This window comes from Lipotes vexillifer, unplaced genomic scaffold (assembly GCF_000442215.2).
Source record: "Lipotes vexillifer unplaced genomic scaffold, Lipotes_vexillifer_v1.1 scaffold306, whole genome shotgun sequence".
Lineage (NCBI taxonomy): Eukaryota > Metazoa > Chordata > Mammalia > Artiodactyla > Lipotidae > Lipotes > Lipotes vexillifer.
The window spans coordinates 2,465,825-2,475,495 of NW_006789814.1; positions in this window are offsets into that span (position 1 = coordinate 2,465,825).

Consider the following 9,671-nt stretch of genomic DNA (forward strand, 5'->3'; position numbering starts at 1 on the left):
CCGGAGCCTGTGCTCCGCAACGGGAGAGGCCACAACAGAGAGAGGCCCGCGTACTGCAAAAACAAAACAAAACAAAACAAAACAAAAGTTTTCACAAATTAATAAATGAATAGAAAAATGCTGACCTTAAGTCAATCCAAAAGTTGTTTTATTGGGGGTGGGGGGGTGTTGAGCTAATCAAGATGAGAAGGGGACAATCAAGGCTGACAGTCTATGCAAAAAAAAATTGAAAACTTAGAGGAAATGGATATTTTCTAGGGAGAAAAAAAAGTACCCACAAGTACCAAAACAAAGTATCTAACTAGGCTACAAGAAACTACAACCATCCCCCAAGCCCCTGTGGTGGTGGTGGTGAGGAACAGAGCCTGATCTCAGGCAGGGATGGTTTCCCAGGTGAAGTCAGCCAGTTTAAATGCTAACTCCAATGCTATTTAAACTGCTCCAGGGCCTAGAAGAAGAAGAAACACTTCCAAATTCTTGATCAGGAACCTGTGGAACACTGATGCCAAAAGCCAACAACTATAGCACAACAAAGGGAAACCACAGGCCAATTTCATTTACGTAAAAATTGGTGCAAAAGTCCAAAATAAAAGATTAGCAAATAAAATCCACAGGAACATCAAAAGGGAAAAATCACCAGAACCGAGTGAGTCTTGTACAGTATGACAAGGACAGTTTGATATTAGGACATCTTTTAATTCACTTTATATTAATATATTAGAGAAGAAAAATCATGATTGTAACAGATGTTAAATGGCATTTGACAATATTTACCCATTTGTTAGAAAATCTTTCACAGAATCAGAAAAGGGGCACTTCATTAACATGATAAAATTACACACACAAACACACACACACACATCCAGCCAAAATTCAGCATCATTTGTGATGGCTGGAAGCAACAAGTTTCCATGAGACTCTGGAACAAAAGAATGCCCTGCACCACTACTTTGTTTGGAAGTTTCTAACTGATGAAAGTGGGCAAGAGAAAAAATAAGCAATTTAAGGAGAAAGAAAGAGGTGAAATAATTATGTTTACTCTGGAAACTCCAAGAGAAGCAACCAAAAATGTGGCAGGCAGTGAGAGATTTCTCTAAGGGGTCAGATAGAGAAGTAACCTACCAAAACAACTAGCTTTCCTATGTACAAAGAGCAAGCAGCTGGAAAAGTTAACAGAAGAATATATCCCGCTTACAACAGCACCCCTCCCCAGTAAACCTCCTACTCCCAGAAATAAATGCACAAAGATGTGTACAATCTATGTGAAGAAATCTATTAAAAGCTGCGAGGGATGTAAAACACTACAAATGCAAAGAAAGCTGTACTGCATATGTTCTGATCTAGAAAGGTTCAACACTACAAAGATATAACTATCAATACCAAGCGTTAGGGAGTGTGTGGGACTGGAGCTCTCACGCATGCTTGTGGGAATGTAAGATGGTGTGGCCACCCTGGGAAACTAGCAATTTCTTAAAAGTTAAACATAAATTTACCATATGGCTCAATGATTCCACTCCTAGGTATCTACTCAAGAGAAATGAAAATGTACACTCACACAAAGACTTGTGCACAAACACCCATCAGCTGTTAAATGAATAAACAAATTGCAGTATGTCCATACTACAGGATGCCATTCAGCAATAAAAAGGAACAGAGATGAATCTTAAAAACATGGTGCTGGGCTTCCCTGGTGGCGCAGAGGTTGGGAGTCCGCCTGCCGATGCGGGAGACGCGGGTTCGTGCCCCGGTCCGGGAGGATCCCGCATGCCGCGGAGCGGCTGGGCCCGTGAGCCGTGGCCGCTGGGCCTGCGCGTCCGGAGCCTGTGCTCCGCAACGGGAGAGGCCACGAAGTGAGAGGCCCGCGTAACGCAAAAAAACAAAAAAACAAAAAAACAAAAAAACAAAAAAAAACATGGTGCTAAGTGAAAGATAGATGCAAAAGACCACATATTGTATGATTCCATTTATATGAAATGTCCAGAAAAGGAAATTAGACAGAAAGAGAAAACAGGTTGCTGTTGCCTAAGGATGTGGATAGAGAAAGTGGCTGCAAATGGGCACAGGGAATCTTCTTGGGTGATGGAAATGTTCTAAAATATGTAAAGATGGCAGCACAACTCTAAATTCACTGAACATCATTGAAATGTACACTTAAAATGAGTGATTTTTATAGTATAAAAATAAAGCCATTAAAAAAGTAACTTCTCGAGGCTTCCCTGGTGGCTCAGTGGTTGAGAGTCCGCCTGCCAATGCAGGGGACATGGGTTCATGCCCCGGTCCGGGAAGATCCCACGTGCCGCGGAGCGGCTGGGCCCGTGAGCCATGGCCGCTGAGCCTGCGCGTCCGGAGCCTGTGCTCCGCAACGGGAGAGGCCACAACAGTGAGAGGCCCGCGTACCGCAAAAAAAAAAAAAAAAAGAATTGAGGAAAAAAATTAACTTCATAAATTTAACATACAAATAACATGATCTCAATAAAAATACCCCACAGGGATATACGTGCATGTGTGTGTATATGTTCATGCATATTTTTTAAACTAGACAAGCTGATTCTAAAGTTTATGAAACTTTTGGGCTTCCCTGGTGGCACAGTGGTTGAGAATCCACCTGCCAATGCAGGGGACACGGGTACGAGCCCTGGTCCGGGAAGATCCCACATGCTGCGGAGCAACTAAGCCCGTGCGCCACAGCTACTGAGCCTGTGCTCTAGAGCCCATGAGCCACAACTACTGAGCCTTCATGCTGCAACTACTGAAGACCGTAAATCTAGAGCCTGTGCTCCACAACAAGAGAAGTCACAGCAATGAGAAGCCCACGCACCACAACAAAGAGTAGCCCCCACTCTCCACAACTAGAGAAAGCCCGTGTGCAACAACGAAGACCCAACGCAGCAAAAAATAAATAACTAAATAAATTTATAAAAAAATAAAGTTTATGAAATTTTAAACAACCAGAAAATTTCTGAAAAGAAGAATAATGAAGTAAAACTAACCCTACTAGATACTAAATCAGATTATACTACAGTCATTAAAACAATTTCATACCAACAAATATCTATGCATGTATATATATACATATGTATAACAAATCAATGGCACAGAAGAAAAAGTCAAATACACATAATACATTCAAAAATTTAGTATATAAATAAGACTTTATTTCAAATCAGTGGAGAGGGGGCACTCTCTAGTTACTGGTACTAGAACAACTGGGTAGCGTCTGGGATAAAACTTGTTAGGTCCCTCTACCTTATTCCTTCCACCAAAATAAATTCTGAATGAGTAGATCATTTAAACATAAAAAATTAAACAGTAAAAGTACTAGAAGAAACTTTTTAAACCACCTCTTGTTAGGGAAGTCCTTTCTAAGCATGACTCAAAACCCAGAAATCATATATATATATATAATCTAATAAAAAGTTGTAAAAGTCTGCATGGCCAGCCCCAAAGGATTATCCCTCCCTCAACATAAACAACTCTAAAAGTAAACAGTATATATATACCAGTTGTTTGCAGGAATTGGGCAGTGTAACACAGAGCTGCAATCCTTGAGAGAAGGGAAATACTTGGGATAAAATCTCACCATGGCTTTCTTTGGAAAGGAGCACTTTCCAAACTGCTGAGTGAGGATGTATAGTTCAAATAGAAAGCAGCAGTTTTGTTAACTGGAGGAAATGGAGATCAGAGCTCAAGGATGCTAGGGAATTTGGGACTTCCAGGACAAGGCACAGAGGGGGAAGGAGCCACACAGAAGGAGGCACAGAAATCTGCACAGAGGATCCTCAGATCGTTGGCCAAATTCTAAACCATGCTTGTATACGATGAGACTCTATGAGGTGTAGTGGAAAACCCATTCTAACAAAGTTGAAAACCAAGCCTTGATATGTTCAAAGGTGATCAGTCACTAATTTAACTCTCTGCAAGAACAAAACTCAACATTCTTTAGAGGAAGATAATATATCTGGAATTTTTACATGTTATCCACAATGCTCAGCATACAATCCAAATTACTAGCTATGTGAAACAGGAACACACTGTTAATAAAAGCAGATCCATGCATGACCCAGATGTTGGAATTAGCAGACAAGGACTTTAAAATATGTTAAAGGGCTTCCCTGGTGGCGCAGTGGTTGAGAGTCCGCCTGCCGATGCAGGGGACACAGGCTCGCGCCCCGGGAAGATCCCACATGCCGCAGAGCTGCTGGGCCTGTGAGCCATGGCCGCTGAGCCTGCGCGTCCAGAGCCTGTGCTCCGCAGTGGGAGAGGCCACAACAGTGAGAGGCCCGCGTACCACAAAAAAAAAAAAAAAAAAAAAAAAGTTGTTCACACCTAAGAGAAATGATCCTATGTGGAAGCCCAAATCTGCAGAACAGGATGAGAAACAATCCAAAGAACTGATTTTTACAAGTGTTTTACTCCTGCTAATCTGAATTGGGAAGGAAAGGATAAGAAATTTTACCCTCCTCTCTTGACTGGGCACTACAGAGAGATCTGGGAGAGCTGACTTTGGTAAGAATTTTTATCCTCCACTGGCTTCTGCCAGTTTACTCAGAATCCCATCTTCAGGCTCCAGAGCAAGTAGGGCATCCCAGTGGGTCTCATCTGGGTCACCAGAGACTGAAGGGGAGAAAACATAATTTTCCCTTTATCCTTCCTAGTTCTTGGCTGAGACTTTTGTAATAAAAGACAGATTAACAACAAAAAAATGAATAGAAGTTTATTAATATGCCTACCTCATGTAAACATGGGAGATACTCGGGGGGAAAAATGAGTTAACACCCCAGGTGACCTAAGCCACCAGCTTAAATGCTATCCTCAGCTAAAGATGAAAGATGTGGAGAAGTCAGTTGTGGGGAGGTTACCAGGAAAAGCATAGTTAACAAGGGTAAGAGAGGGAGGCACCCTTACAAATAGAGATTTCCTTTAAAAATGTAAATTTCCCTTACAAAAGGGTAACTTCTGCTCTGTTTTTAAAGCTTCTCATGTATCTGCTATTTCTCAAAATAATCAGCTCAAAATAATCCTATGTCAAAGAAACATATTTTGGGGTGGCATATTCTGTTACCCTTCAGTACTTTTGGATGGAATGGTTAAAAACTGAGAAATGGGCTTTTTAAATGAGGAATACCAAATACTACACTATCTGTTCCCTAACTTCCAAGTAAATGTTTCTGTTTCCTAGGAGCCAGGCACAGCTCTGAGATTCCTGCAGTTTCATTAGATGTTAGGAGTCCCTTTTTCCAAAAACTAGAAACAACCAACTGCCCATTGACTGATGAATAGATAAACAAAATATGGTCTCTCCATGCAATGGAATATAATTCAATCATAAAAAGGAATGAAGCACTGACACATGCTATAACATTGATGGGCCATGAAAACATTATGCTAAGTGAAAATTAAAACAGAAACCTCATTTAAAATAGAGTCAGGAGGCCTGAAAGGGGAGTTCTCATGCCCCACTACTGGATGTCAATTCCAGACCCCAATAGGAGGGGGATGTACCTTGCATCTCCACAGTACTACTTTACTACCCCAGCAGGAGGAAGGAAGATTTTCTCCTCACCCAGCAACTGCCCAGCCAATGAGAGACTGTCACAATTCAGCAAGTGAAAAGCCACTACACTTCAAACTCCCAGTTTCCTCCAATGGACTCTTTGTTTATAACAGCCCCTCCCAACTTTCCTTTCTCCTCTGTACAAGAACCTGCCTCTCTTTTGTTCTCTATATTTGCCTGTGGTTCGCCATGGATTGCATGTCCTGAATTGCAATTCTTTGCTGTTCCCTAATAAACCTATTTTACTGGTAAAATAATTGGCTGTTTTATTGTTTTAGGTCAACAGAACCCAGACACAAAATGCCACATGTTATATGATTCCGTATACAGGATATGTCCAGAACAGATAAACCCAAAGGGACAGAAAGTAGATTCATGGTTGTCAGGGCATGAGGGGGATGGGAGGACTGTGGGGAGATGATGGGTATAGTTTTTTTCAGGGGTGATGGAAATGTTCTGGAATTAGTGGTGATGGTCGCACAACCTTATGAATACACTAAAAACACTGAACTGTACACTTTAAAGGGGTGAATTGTATATTATGTGAATTATACCTCGATTCTTTAAGAAAGACTAGTAGGAGAAGGAAAGTGCTGCAAATGGTATTTTGGTTTCATAATAAAACAAGGGATTTTCAAAAAAAAAAAGAAGAAGAAGAAAGAAAGGAAGGAAGGAAAAGAAAGAAAGAAAAGAAAAAAAATCTCTTTCAGTTTCTGCAGACTTCTTCCATCCCCCCATCCACCCACCCAGAGAATCTTTTGTGTGCTCCCACGCAATCAGATAAAAGGCCTTTGTTTGCCTTTGAATTTGGAGCCCAGCAGGTAAAATAGAAATGGGCCCCAAGTAAAGAGAGAGGAGTCCTGCAGCCCCACTTGGATCTGAGCCTCCCATACTCCATGACTCACTTTACCCAGTAACAGCCTTCCCTTCCTGTTTACCATATGCAAGAAAGAATAAAGTGGCACTCATTTTTCCTCTTTCGCCAATAATTTATATACGCCAAACTTTGCAAACAGTGGTTTCCTTAGCAACCTCTGACCCAGTCTCTTCAGATACAAATTGCCCTCCAGGTGAACTGTCTTTTTCCAGCCAATCTAAGTTTATTTTGAAATCTCACTTAAGACAGAAAAGTTGAGGTTTTCACAAAGGTTGGCCATGGGCAAAGCATTAGCAGGAAAGCCCCAGGCTGAGGGCCAAAGGCCAAGGAAACAAGGAGTAAGTGCTTTCACCATGTTTTAGTTTATCCTTCCATGCCCATGGTTAGTAAGGTCTGGCAGTAATGGTTTTGCTTTTGAAGTTCATCAATTTGGTCTGTTTTCTCCAGTAGCAGTAAAAAAAAAAAAAAAAAAATGCATAATCCAAAATCACAGATAGGACAAATTAGGGAAAAAAAAAAGTGGTTTTGGAAAATGTTGACTTGGGGAGTGACAATTGTAACACATCGTTGTCTGGTTTTACTTTGAACCCTGGGACAGATGATCAGACCAGGTGTCCACGCTCAGGGACCTTCTGTTCTAGAGAAAAGACGCTGCCTGGAACCCTGCCCCCTCTTTGTCACTGCATGTCACACTCAGCCCAACTCTCAGCTCTGCTCACCTCACCAGCCTTCCCCAACCAACAGTCTAGAAAAGAGGCGTGTCCACTCACCCAAAGGGTAGGGTGACCAAATTCACCCGAGTACTGTGGACTAGCTGCCTGCCTTGTGCTCTCTCTCCAGACCAGGGCTGGCTTCACAGGTGAGCAAAGTATACAACCAGGGCCCTGTGCTCAGAAGTACGCTCACACTTTCCTGCATGCTCTGTGTCACCATCTTGATTCTTAATTTTTCTTTTTTTTGGCTGCACCGCGCAGCATGCAGGATCCTAGTTCCCCAACCAGGGATTGAACCCATGCCCTCTGCAGTGCAAGTGTGGAGTCTTAACCACTGGACCGCCAGGGAAGTCCCTTGAATCTTAATTTTTGAATGAGGGGTCCTGCATTTTCATTTTATACTGGGCCCACCAAATTTGGTAGCAGGTCCTGCTTCAGAGCTGTTTAACGCAGGTCCTCAGGTGACTGGAACAGGTCAGAGTGTCCATAAAACAAGGGGCTGGCCAGCCATGGGACCCCTCCCAACAGCAAGACCCATCCCTGGCTCTAGAATCACTGTCTCGGAGCCACTTCCTAATGGAGCCTTAAACAGCTTGGTAACCGACCCCAAGACTATTTTCAGGTTGGCAGCCCACCACTGCAAGAGCAGGTCTGTTTCACATAGCTGTGGCATTAATAGTAACAAGAGGGGCCAGTGCCAAAGGACTAGGACCTGTTGTACGCGTTCTGTGCTAAAAATTCCTGGGAGGCACAGGACCAAGTCTGTCCTTATGGTGCTATTCTAAGTGGCATGTCCTGAGCGCAACAAGACCTGACCATCCTCTTCATCTGTGTTGGAGCACCTCCCAGGGGTGTACAAAGGCGATGTTTGCAGGATGGCTGGTAGCACCCAGCGGTTGGCCAGCTGTGCCTCAGTGGCCCTGGTGGATCAAACCCACAACCCAGTCTAGTCACCCTGGGCTCCAAGCCATTCCCAGCTGCGTGCTGGGATCTGAAAGGCCCTTCCTTCCCCGAGAAGTCTCTCCTGGAAGGAAGTGAAGACAGAGAGGAAACCGCAAACCCTTATAACTCTAATAGCAGCATCACCTTTTGGCCCACGGCCCCCTCCTAGAGACACGCTAGGCAGGGGTGGGGTAGAGGGATGGGGGAGGGTGCTGCATGTGCTGCAGTTCATCCTGAAACCACCCTGGGGAGGGGAGGATGTCATTCTCCCATCTTATAAGCCACGCCATAGTGGCTGTGAGAGATGAAGCCCAGGCACTGAGAGAGGCCAGCAAAGCCGGGACAGGGACATGCTGTCTCTCTGACCTGGGCGCCTGAGGTGGGCCATCTGTTTCTACAGCACCTGGACCGGAGAAGCGGTGGTGTCAGCCAGGGCTGAGTTTCACTCTGCTGACAGAGGCTTCCCTCTTAAGGACACTGGTGGGGCAGGGCCCAGCCAGACCATCTGTCCCTGGGAACATTCTCTTACAGAGAAATCCAGCAAGGAAGTGACCGTGGGACCATCAACTTCTGCATCTCTGAAAAGAATTTCATAAAAGAATGGAAGGAGGCAAGCACTGTGCTTACAATCAAAGGCTCAGGGGTTTCTCAGCTCAGAGAGGACTGTTGGCAGTTTCCTTTTCCTGTCTGGGTCCCAAATTCTGCCTCCAGATTTCTCAGTTCCAAAGGCTAACTTTAAAGCCAGAATCAACCCCTACTCTCTGCTATGCCTGACACCTATCCCTTGGCCCTCGTCAGGAAGGTTGGTGACCCACCAGGTCTTTGTTCCCCTAGACCGAGCTGGCAATAGCTGCAGGACTCTCAGACGCCCCCTTTTTCACCGTAATGACCACCCTGGGAGCCTATTAGCCCCCCTTAAACCTTCTGGGAACACTTAAGGCCTGAGCACTGCAAAAAGGATCAAGGCAACTGAGAAGAGACATGTTTTTCCAATTAGTTATAAACCATCCATGTTGGAACTTTTGCAAAACTGGCCACTCGCTTATGCATTATCCACGATTCCTCATTCCTTCTTTCTGCATTAATAAGTTCACAAGGTTTTCAGGCAGACTTGGTACTGAAGGCCTATAACCATGGACTAAACATGGAATAAACCACAGCAAAATGCCTACACCAGAATCCCAACGCCAAAAGTCCCATCTTCCGTGAGCCGTGCAACGAGGGAGAAGATGGAAATTAACCTCTACCTACCAAATGTTCCCCACCTCGGGCTATTAACACGGTCCAATGCGTGCAATTACCTTTATTTTGGATTTGGATATACATTTTACTATGCGCATACGTTTTTAAAAAGATTTTCTCTGCTGACATTTCTACCTCCTGTCAAGTCTGGTCCAGCCTGCCAAGAAGGGGAGACCAAGGTCCCAAGCCATGCGTTCATTCTCCTTAAAGAGCCATGTAAGAAAGGCAGGGAATGTGGGGAAAGCAGGGGAAATGCCATTCTCACGTCTACAAAGACAAAGTAGGTCTGACAATGGACGGGGAGGCTCTGGCAGCAGAAAGAGAACAGCAGGAAAGCCAGAGC